Genomic DNA, 12,395 nt, shown 5'->3' with positions numbered 1-12,395 from the left:
CTTAATGTTCTTGATCTGATGAGTTAAACTTGGTTACCCCTATATAATTGCTCTGTAATGCCTCCTACTTGCCTACATGCTAGATAATAAGCTGCACTCCTGGCATCTTTTATATTGCAAATGCTGAGTGAGGACAATGACTTTTAATTTTTTTTCCGTGGAGCTACACATTGACTCAGCAGGCGCCATAGAATAACAGCTGTCAGGCCTTGGTAAGCTAATTGCAATTGTTTTTTGATGTGGTGTACACAATGTAGTGTAAATTTTACATTCTGGACTACCAAACCTATTTAGTAAGCGCTTGAAAATGATGTTCAATGATTGTCTTCTGTTCCAGAAGGCTTTTGCCAGACCTTGCTTGTCTTTGGCTGTGAATCACTTGTTTATATAGCACCACTGTTGACTAGAAGGGAATCCTAGTCATATCAATATGCAATGTTTTTTCCTCTTCTTTATCACAAAAAAAATCATAAACAGAAAAAATTCCTGTGGGGCAATTATAATAGAATAATTTTACTAGTTTAATGACGGTAGCAGGAACTGTCATATGTCCTTTACTGCAGGGGTTGACGCATTTATGTAGAATTCAGGAGACTGTCAGTCCTATCTATGGGATCATTAAACTCAAGTACTTGCAGCTGTCACTCAGATGGTGGGGGCATGTCCAGAACACAGAACCTGCCTTTTGAAGGAGTATATGAGACTTGAGAGGCTCACGTGGACTGCCCAAGGGACACTACATTTACTAGCCCTAGAGGATCCAACTGCTGTCTGCTTCATAATTTTGTAAGGTGCTGTGCCTGCTGTTTACATGCATTAGAGTTGAGGACTAGTTTGTCCCCATACCCAACACTGGTACCAGCTGTACTTTTAGGAGCATCAGCTTACTGGATATTGAAATGTTATGAAGCTGCTATGGTGACTGCAATACCTAATAATTGGATTTTACATTTTGGTTTAGTCAGTGACAGTAAAGCTCGATTTAGTGATATTTTAGAAATCTCACCCTGCATGCAAATGTAAGGATTCCTTAGCACCTGTTCATCCATCCCAGACAGGTGCTTTAAATGGAAACATTAATGCTTTTGATAGATTTTGAAAGATTTCAATATATAGTTAGGCTTTATTATATTGCATGGGAAAAAGATTTCCATCTCAGTATATTTTAGTTTAAATGAGAACTATGGGTTTAGGGCTTTTCCCCATAGTTCTCCTTGGTGTAACGGGAGGACACAAACTAGCGTCACCCTGAGCTCAGTATACCGCGAGCTCGCGGTATACTGAGACGCCTCAGCTGAAGCGGATCCCGACAATTATGTCTGGATCCGCCCAGCTGCGTGAGTAACAGCTGGCTCTGCCTATCTAGAGGCAGAGCCAGGTGTAAAGCAACAAGCAAGTAGGATCAGCAGCTTCCCATAGACACCAGAAAACTGCTGAATTGGGTGACTGCACTCTTATGCTCTTGAGCAAAATTGTTAGGGACTACAACACCAAAGACTGCACACGCCTTAGGTGGGGGTAACCATTTTATCTTTCTTGTTCATTAAGGGATACAGGATCAGAAGTAACTCTTGGTTGTCTGCCTGCAGGAGGAATTAGACACTGCCAAGCAAAGAAAAAAGCCAGTCTGGATAAAAGCCCTCCCGCTGTCTGCTTCAGTTTTTTGCTAGTGTCCTGGAAGGATGGACATCTTCGGAGAAAAGTTTGACCATTTCACTAGATATTTTTTTTTCTTCAATCAAGGCTTCATCACTACACAGTTGAGCTTCAATCTATAAGCAGTTATCTGGATTGGCTAATTCTCTGCGCTCTCTTGGAGGCTACACCAGGATCCTACTGTTCTGAATATTGTGGCCTGTCTTTAATATGACTCTTGGGTGCTGGGCTCTGCTTGTGGCACTCCCCAGACATCTAATCTACTGCTTAGCTGCAGAGCTCTGTAAAGGTCCAGGGCCTCTGGTGTGACCCAGTCCCTGAAGATACATTTGTTAGTATGCCTATAGATGAGGTGGTGATAACCTAAATGGTGACCTTGGGGCACAGGGCTCTGCAGGTGGTGCTCTCTATTTCCTTGATACTGTTAGCTGCAGAGGTATTATAGACCTTTGCTGTTCTCTGGAACTAGTTTATTATTGGCAAAGGATTCTTCGTGATGTGCTTATACAATTACCTTGGTTCCAGCACAACATGTCTGATCACCAATGCAAAGGGATCCAATAACCGCTCTTGATTCACTAACCCCTCTGGGGTGGATTGCGATGCGCCATCTCAAGGCACTGATATCAGCTATGCCATATTGTTTCAACAAAATTACTACCATGATAGCTGACTCGAATGCAAGGGCTGTAAGGCCATCCCCTCCCAAGTCTTTATTGGACATTCCTCCAGCTGTATTGGACTCTGACCCTTCTGCTGTAGGTTGGCTGTGGGATGAAGAGTTTCGCAAATCCATTCCGAATGAGTTTGTTCGGAATGGATGATATAGCTGGCAAGCTTAAAAATACCATGTCGGATCCTGTGGACGTAATACGCACATGCCTGCAGCTGAAACCACTACTGTTAGTAGTCTGGGCTCCCTGAAAAGCCCAAAGACTGTCAAAACCTTTCCAGTACACTCCTTCATCCTATTCTGTACAGTTTGGATTTCTCCTGATAAGCTATTCTTCCTAAATGTTTTTCTGAACACTATTCGTTTGAGGAGGCTTTTATTAAAAAGTAGGCTTTTCCTACTGTGTATCCAGCTGTTTCCTGAGTTATTAAAACACTGACTGTCCCCATCAACTGCTATTGTGTTTAAAGATCAGGTTGACAAATGTCTAGAGGCTCTTTCAACAATTGTATTCTCCCTGGTATTTCTCACTATGCAACCTGTCATAGCCGTCATGTCAATCTGTTAGACATTGGGGGAATGGACTAAGATTATGTCCATGGAATGCCAAACTATCCTTACTGACCACTCTGTTGTGCAGCACTTAACGCATATGTCTTCCTGTATTACACTACTGTGTTGACAGGTTACTAGATATTGTCCATTTTATCTCCCCTCTGAGTCTCCTGCCTGTCAATATATATACACTCATTTTGGCTAAAATGTTGGTCTGTGGAACAACAATGCAAAAAAAAGTTTACTGCATATGCCTTTTCATGGAGAACATATCTTTGATGCTTCTTTACACAACTTGATTGAAGATGTCATTGGTGGTAAGAGTACCATTTTACCTAGGCAAATGAAGCCTAGACTCTTACTGGCAAAAAGTTTCTTTACTCTGAGGCTAATAGAGTTTGACTTTTCCCAAACTTCTCATTCCAAAGCCAGACCTAGGCCAGGGACCCAGTTCAACCCCAAATCTTCCAAACCTGTTCAGTTCTAGTGACCAGTCATCAGACACTGTCCAGCAATGCGATGCGGTCCTGCAAAGATTTAACTCTTCATTTGAAATATCTGGATCTAATTCTGCGTACAGCTCTGTCCAAAGTCTTTCTTCGGCAGGATAAATTCCAGACTCTCCTTTCAGATTCGGACATTCCAGGAGCCCTCCAACTCTGCTTTTTGCAAGATTAGCTGGACCTTCTGTCACAAGTACCAATTTACCACCCTGCTTCACGGTCATTGTTTTGATGGCTTAGTCCTTAGAGATAGGTTAATTTCTGATTCGGTGATTGCTATGCACCTGAAAGCTAGTAAGTCTACCTCTGTTAGAGAACCTAGAAATCAGACAAAATTAAAGTGCAGATTTAAAAAATAAAAGGAGTTTACTAAAAAGAACAATCAACACAAATTTCAAAAAACAGTTGAGAGAGTCCAGGACGTCGCCAGTGACAAGCCAGAGGTCAAATGCCAAAGCGTGTAGTCAGCCGAATGAGATCAGGGAACAGAGCAGGATGAACAGAAACAATAGCTGGAGTCAGGAACCAAATAAGTCAGTCAGAGCCAGGGTCATACACGGAGAACAGGAACAACTGCAGAGCACTTGGTAGATTAGAACACACGCAAGAGCGGAGACTGAATTGACAAGCTGATGGTTAAATCATGAACTGATGTTTGCATCATCAGTCTGAGACAGGAATTCATCAGGAGTTTTCTTTCAGTAGTTGCTGAATGATGTTCATGGATTTGGTCATAATAGGGCGCCAAAGAGGAACAGTGTCAGAGACACCGCAAACAAGCCATGCTGTAAGCTGCTGGACAAGAAAGAGTAAGAAACCCTGACAATCTCCCCTGTAAAGGGCATAATTTGCTGGGTTCAAGCCCATGCATTTTCCTCACAGGAAATTTTTCCTTGGGAAGAATTTTTCCTTTTTAATCTGGCCTGCATCAACATTTGGGCCTTTGGTACCAATATAAGTCAAATGTCATCCCTTGCTTATCCTGTTCCAAAGAGCTTTTCAATTTGGTTAAGGTCTCTCATATAGCACCACCTTTTACAAGCGCCAGTGACTCTGACATCTGAATTTTGTTCTTTTGGCTCTCCAAAAAACGTTTTTAGAGTCAGTTAGGAATGTTCCCTTTCCTCTTATGCATAAAGTTGTCTTTCTTGTTGCCATCACCTCTGCTAGATGTATGTTAGCTAGGTGCCTTGCCTAACAAATAACTATTCCTGATGATTACACACAAACAAGGTTGTTTTGAGGACCAGGACCTCCTTCCTAAGGTAGGTTATATTTTGCACCTCAACCATCACATGGTGGTCTTGTCCCATTGTCTGGCCTCAATACATCCAAATAAGATTTCCCTTTACTGTTTGGATGTGGTTCATGCTTTGTGTTTTGCAGCCACTACCATTAGAAAGACTGAGTCTCTTCTGGTCATTCCAGATGGTCCCTGTAAAGTAAAACCATCTTCTCATTGCACCATTTCTCAGTGGCTCAGACAGTTCATCCTACAATATGATAAGCTTAAAGTCAAGGTTTCACCTTTTCCTATCAAGGTGCACTCTACTAAGTCTGTAAATGCTCCTTGGGTGTTTCAGCATCAGGCATCTATTTTTCAGATTTGCAAATCTGCTACCTGGTCTTCTGTTGATACATTTTCTAAGTTTTACCAGGTGGATGTTCAGACTACACCCAGTTTTTACACGGTGTAAAACTCCTTTTTTTTCTCCTCAGTGCATGACTGATTTTTCAGTGTTTTGTGGAGCATTTTGAAAAAAAATGAATGAGCTGCCTTAAGGCAAGACACAGTACCATGCATGCATTACAACACAATAGGTATGAATAGTCCTTGAGGCAACAATTTGAGGAAAGTATTTTTCTGTTACACCATGACTGTGCCACTGCGTGCAAAGCTAGACCCATAAAGACGTGCACAAAGGAGGTTAGTTGGATTTGAGTGACCTGCACAGAACCTGGATATCAACCCTGTTGAAAACGTTGGGGATAAATTGGAACACTGACTATAAGCCAGATTTTCTCATTCAACATTAGTACCTGACCTCACAAATGCTTTTTTTGGCTGAGTGGGCACAAATTCCCACAATTATACCCTAGGATTCTGTGGGATATCTTTCTAGAAGATTGGGGTAGTAGTTGCAAATAGGAAAGTGAGTCACCAGCACACTGTCATCTTCATCAAGAAAATGCCTTTATTGACACTTTAGAAATTATGGTATCACCGAAGTGGGGACCCTGGATTGCTTAATGCCAGTAAAGGCATTTTCATGATTAAGATGATTGTGCTGGTGAATCATTTTCTACTTTGTATGCATGTGGTGCCATCCACTGATCACTACAGCACCCACCAAGGTGATCACAAGGGATATATCAGTCAGGCGTGTGGTGGGATATCCTTGTGTATGATTGCAAAGGGGATGCTACCTCCATATCAAATCTCAGTTTTCAAATGGGATGTCCCACAAGTTCATATGCTCACGTGTCCTTGTCCGTTGAGTGTATATGTATTTTACCTGTATATTTAGCCATTGGGATGACCTTTCAGCTTTAACTGCGGCAAATGTGAAGCGGTTAAATTAGGTGTACTTTATTTTAGAATAATGTTTATATGAAACTATTTAAGGAAACAGAACATGTTGTACAGAGTTTTGCCCTACTGCACTAGAAAATAATAAAATTCCTTATGAACCCTCCTGGAAACAATGGTTAAGGGGTCAGGTTAAAGGCCTGTATCAATGGGTTTTTGGTTTGTGGCAGTGGGTAAATTTAGCCTTCTTTCAAGTACATTCTTGTATTTGAGATGCTTCTGATATCTTTTAACATTCATTATCAGGTGCATTTTGGCATGCAGTTGACCTCATTTTGACTTGCATGTGATCTCCTTCTAAGCTTTATCAACTTGCATTCAGCTGCTTTTGTATTGTCATCGACTTGTATGTCCATGGGGATGCAACTGACTCCTTGTTTAAAGGTTTCATATTTATTAACATTTTCTAAAGTTAAAACTGAATGCTAGCCTAATGGCTGAATACGCAGTTAAAGTACTTGCAGTATGGCCCACAGTTTGTGGACATTTGACCATCACCAGGGGCATCTTCTCCACCTTGGGCAATGTTTATACTTTGTATACTACATTCTGATTCCAGGACTTTAAGCAACATTTTTTTCTCTACCTACATCTGTCTGTCTACCATGGTCTGAAAGTCCCATAAAAAGAAACAAAATAAAGTGTTGTACCGAAATGAAACGCTAACAGAGCTTATCTATTAGGAATTTTTTATATAATGTCAGGAAAGTCATTAGCACCCCTAAGTGAAGCCTACTTTCACAGCTAGAAAAGACAAGGATAGTGGGTATAAGACTTTGAGATCCTTGTTCTCTTCTGCAACAGAACCTTAGTCACTCTGAGCTCTAGTTAAAGTGATATTAAATCCTATTTTCTTTTAAACAATTTAAGATGCTGTTAGGACTTGCATTGTTTGCTGCTTCATATGTTTCTGTACCTATATCCTCCTTTTGTTTTTTGTTTTTTTAAATTGTCCCCAATTATTGGCCCTGATTTCCATTATAAGGGTGGCTCCTGGACTTACAGGGTCATATGAAGCCCCGTTAGAGCCACCCTATTGTGCATACTCCCAGTAGGAGAACTGCAGGCTGGCATAAATACGCTTCCTGCACCTACAGGCACAGGCAGCCAAAGAGCAACAGATGTACTAAGACACACTTCTGACACTCTTCTTTCAGGGGTCACGCTTGCGTGGGGGGCTATTTGAATTATGGGACATGTAGTCCGGGGTAAGGGGGATCAGGTTACTGTGAGTGAAGGGATGACCCTAGATGTTTGTGGAAGCTGTGAGGAGGGACCCAGAGGCTGCACCTGTATTAAAGTAGGTATTTCTGGACATTTTTTTGAAGAAATAATTGTGTTGTGCTGCATTTGTGAATAAAGATGTATTGTTGAAAAAGGAAACGGAGTGTAGGACTACTTTAAATTTTGTTTTTTAGATTTGTTTTGGAGAAGATATAGGAACTGTCCTTTTCAGATGTTGCTTGGTAGTTAGTGATTTATTTTGCCTAGCAAAGACAAGAATAGTTGGTATAATAGTGTCCAGACATGTATTGATATGATCATTCAGTAAATGCCTAGAGATTCCCTGTTTGATCGATTTTAGTGAGTTCTTGATCAACTTTTACTCTACTGTGCCATTCAGCGGTGGTGGAATTTTGTAGATTTACTTCTGATGGATCTAACAAATTTCTGTGTGCGCCAAACAGTTGATTAAAACTGATCCATTTTAAAAGATCTGTAGTTTGATCAATCATATACATCTATAGTTGGGTGTTCGCATTTTCTTCTGATATTTTCAGTCTGTCGCACAGCGTGGAACAATATTTTTTTGATCATAAATCTCTACTCACATGGCTCCTTTAAGACTTCCAGAGAAATCATGGATCATGCTTTGAAATTCTGAGCTCTTGCTAGATTCATACTCAGTAGATCACAAATTGCAACATGTATGGCCACTTTGAGAGCTCATTGATCATCCTTTAAACTCTGAGCTCCTGTTTAGATTCATTTCAAGGAAGGAAATGAATGCATTTCAGATAATTTCTGGTTCTGAGTTCCATTCGGAAGTGATCACTGTCTTTTTCCCAGTTCTACCACCCCTCTTCTGCCATCCATTTAAAGTAATGTGACAAAAATTTAGAATGGACTGCAGCAGAAATAGGACTGCAGATCCATCTTTCTGTTGATGCATATTTCTTTTAAACAAGCACCATGATCAGTATATGCTTTCCTTTATTTCGGCAAGGGAGGTTATGTTCGAGGTGCACTAAACTGTGTAATTATGCTGTGCCATATCTCACAAATCCTGCTTTAATGCCATTTAATGTGGCCAAAGCATAATTGCTTTCATTTGTTACAAGTATCTGCACAGACTTAGATTGTTGTTAATCATGCAAATGGCTTCATTTATTTAGGATTTTATGTGCAAGGAAATAGATTACTAAAATGTGGATGTTTCCACCGTTTATTTTAAGCTGCAATAATAACGGAATCGCTAAGTGATATAATACAGCTTTCTGTTAGTCACACAAACTAGGGAAAATGAATACAATTAAACATTATCTGAGCTGATATATCCTGATGGCTTCAAAGGCTAGAATAACCTTTTGAAATTTGTTTGTTCTGTTGCAATGGGTAGACCACATGCATTATTCACAGCAGTCTTTTTTTTTTCTTCTTTACTATGAATGGGCCACACGTTCCAAAACGGGAGACTGAAAGCTGACTGCTTCATTGAAATTAAAATTTCTACCCAGCTTATAGTTGCCATGGTTAACGTAACTGCCGTGTTCCTAGGAATTGGGGGCATGAAATCCCCTTCAATGGTTGTTAGGAAATCAACATAAATTACATGCCTTCAGATATGTGCTTACACTTCCAGTTTTTAGCTCAAAGAGTAAGTGACATTCAGCTGACTACTGTGACACAGGCTTTTCAATAAGCAATCCGTTAGTCAGCTGGAAATGTAGGGGCGGGAAGTAGTTTCTCTTCTGGCTGGCATGATGTTTGCTGGAAGGTCTTCTTAAGGTGGGAGAAAGACTGGGTCATAGAAATTGTGTGGATCTGTACGGGTGTATGTACATAATTGAAATAATAGTCTGGATAAAAGGAGATATATATATATTTATTTTGATATTTTAAAGTCTAAAGAAAATGTGATGGAAAAAAGTTGTTGGCTTAACCAATCATTTTTTTGCATAGATATTCCAGCAGATTGATCTTCCTGGAAGTATGGTCATTGTTTGTAAATCACAATAGTGACAGGACAAGGTTATGTTTCCTTTTGCAAGTAAATCCGTAAACCTATATGTACATTACTATGGGGTCAGGACTTTTCCCCATAGTTCTCCGAAGGTTAATGGGAGGACACGAACTAGCGTCCTCCCGTCACCCAAAGCTCAGTATACTGTCGAGATCCACCCAGCTGCGTGATTGACAGCTGGCTCTGCCTATCTAGAGCCAGTTTTACCCACCCCCTCCCCATCTGTTCCGCCAGTCAGCGCTGGAGGATCGGAAAGGGGAGGGGGGACTGTCACTCACGGCTCTCTGCAGGGATAGATCGAGAAGTGAGCAAGCGAGCGATGGTATGTGTTCGCTCACTTCCCGATCTATTGAGCAGTCCTGTGACAGTTTCATTGTCACAGGTCGACTAGAACTATGAGGCTGAGTGATTTTCACTCGCCTCATAGTTCTCCTTTAACTGTGTATTCATCTATTTCCCTGGGGTTCCACATTAAGCCATAACCAGGAGTTCAACTTTAGGTTATATATCAAAGGTTAAAAGTTTCAGGTTCTGTTGTCTAAGGTTGAGTTAAGGACTAAAGTGACCCTTTGTCCCACCTATAAAAAAAATATATAAGGGTGGGTGGCACCAGATGACTTCGTGCCAGCTTAGCTGCCCTGCAGAGCACCAAGGTTTCGCCACATTTTTTGTGGCTCTGTACTGCAGCTAGCACCTTCTCCCTTCTACTGCCTCAATTTTTGTAAGTCACTGTGGTCTACTGCTGCTCTAACTAATAGGAGGAGTAAGCCAAAAGGCTGTGGGCAAGGGGTAGTGACCATGGAAGTTGGTTGCATTACAGAGCTGTCTGGGTTTTACATTTAGGGGAGCACAGATTTGTTTTAGGGTTGGATTGTAATTGTGGAGTAAGTGTTTTGAAGCTTATTATATTTTGGGCTTTGGTGAAGGGGAGGCTAAAGCGTAAGAGTTTGGTTAAGAGTCGGGGACGCAAGTCAACACTTTTATGTATGCTCCTATTATGGCAGTTCAATTAAAACACAGCTACACAACTGCCTGGATGAGGTTGTTACCACCAAAAACAGCATAAGCCCAAATTGATGGCACATGATGCCAAGAGATGTGTGAATTTACTGTCCGGAGAGCAAGGTGATATGGCCACAACTCAATTCATCACCATCTGTTCATTTTATCTCTTCCAAATATATTTCTGCAACTAACTAAACTTTAGAAATCCTGCTTTGTACAGACTCACAAAGGTTTATTCCCTGAACTGCCTGATGGAGTTCACTTATCTCTAATTGTATCAAAAATCCAAAAAGCTAGGATAATTTCCTGGCATTTTCTGTTACAAAACCCTTTTTCTCAACAGCGGCCTTTGGAAAGTGTGAACGGTGTACATTCTTCAGACTTCAATCTTTGTTTCTTTGATGGGAAGTGGAACACATGCTCTTCCACCTTTTTGTAAAAGAAATCACCCACTGCTCGCCATGTTGTGTGAATGCCTATCCTGGCAGGGTACAAAAGCCTTTATCTACATGAAGAACTTGGATCGGGTCTTCCAAGCACTTCAGTAGTAAAAGATCTGTTTAAACTGGAAAGTACTCGCTGTTTAGTATGGTAACATAAAGATTGTTTTTCTCCAAATACTTTTTAATTCCTCTCCATTTTTTTTTTTAAACATTACACAGTCCATACCATTCACCCAAAACAGTTGACAATGTTATATAAAATGTGGTTCCCTCAGTAGGTAATTCTTAAGAGTTATGATTTGCTGGTGAGAAGATTCTTTGTGCTAAGGCCCTTTTGTACCACAGAAGACTGTTACCCGCTGAATCCTTCTGGCACGTTTTCACATATCTGAACAGTAAATTACATTCTTCTCCCAATGTTAATTGGCAATATGGTACACAGATGCCTACTATCCTGCATCCAACTATATTCATGTAAGCTTGGTTGCATACACTACATCCTTGGAACAATTTTGCAGTGTTATTTGCTGATGGGATTTCAACATTGTACTATCAACTGCACAGTTCGGATTCTGGGCCAGGAGACAAGCAGAGACGTAAGGTAAGTCTATGGATGCGTGAACCCGCATGCAGACACCGCTGGATCGGAAGTGCCTGCAAACAGAGAGGAGTCAGCGCTGGATCGGAGAGCCGCCGCACCGCTGGAGGGACAGATGAAAATATCAGGAAAGAGGAAGATCGGATTAAGAGACATAATTTAAGGTAAGTGCTAACATTAACATGGGGGGGAGGGGAAAAAATTATCCTTTAATGTCACTTTAAGTCATTGGTGTGTCTCAAGGCTGCATTAATTGTTGTCATTGTCAGAGATGAATAAAATGCTTTACCTTGCTAACAGCTTTTGCTAGTGTGAGGTGAAATTGCAAAGCTTAGCAAATCAAGCCAATTCTTGACTTTTTGTTATATTTGTGTTTTAAAAGTCACATAATTGAAACAAAAAAAATCTAACCTCTATTTAAAAACAATGAAGGTCCTACTGAAATATTAATGTGGAATGCCAACCAAATTCATTTTTAGATGACTGAGGTAGCATTTTACAGGGCTTAACAGTTTCCTTGAACTTTCTAACCACAAAATTGTGCCCTTCCCTTGGAATCCAAAAGTATGAATAGGATGTTGTTGTTATGGTCAAGATATAGTTTGTATTTGTAACATCCATATAAAAGCCAATGTGTCTCTATCAAAAGGGCCCCTTTTTCATGAAGGCTTGATAAACACTGAATTCAGGGAGATCGGGACAATAAAAAAAAGGTTAGGATTTCTAAAGGAGTTGGTTCTTCAACAAAGTACCAACTGCAAAATAGGCTTTACAGAACTGCAATGAAAAGTAATAGGGAGTAAGTGAAAGACAGACTTTGAAGCGCACTGCTATAGGGTAGTAGTGGATTCAGTTTATTAGAATTATCTCTAAATTATACACTTCAAAGTATTCTGAAAGGCAGGAATGTAGTAGGCCTTAGCACCTGGAAGGACCAGTATTGCATGTTATCAGCAGTAGGGAGAAGACGCAAGTGGGTCTATAGTCCCAAGAACACTACAGAATCCTCAACAATCCTCTTACTGTAAACTGTTTCAGTCAATGTACTCTGAGATACCTTTCAGTGGTTCTATCATTTCTGTCAGGGGGTTGACTACATTGGTGTGGTGGTACAAGTTTATCCTTGAA

The 12,395-nt window shown here is 40.6% G+C and overlaps 1 protein-coding gene across 5 annotated transcripts in view; it reads left to right on the top strand.

The window, feature by feature from the left end:
• Window positions 1–12,395, top strand: part of LOC108787438 (serine/threonine-protein phosphatase 2A 55 kDa regulatory subunit B beta isoform) — a 285,509-nt gene that overhangs the window by 255,900 nt on the left and 17,214 nt on the right. The window lies entirely within an intron of this gene.

The sequence above is a fragment of the Nanorana parkeri genome, unplaced genomic scaffold, assembly GCF_000935625.1.
Source record: "Nanorana parkeri isolate BGI_ZX_2015 unplaced genomic scaffold, ASM93562v1 scaffold261, whole genome shotgun sequence".
Lineage (NCBI taxonomy): Eukaryota > Metazoa > Chordata > Amphibia > Anura > Dicroglossidae > Nanorana > Nanorana parkeri.
The sequence above is the reverse complement of the archived record's forward strand: the minus strand, read 5'-3'. Positions and strand labels throughout refer to the sequence as shown.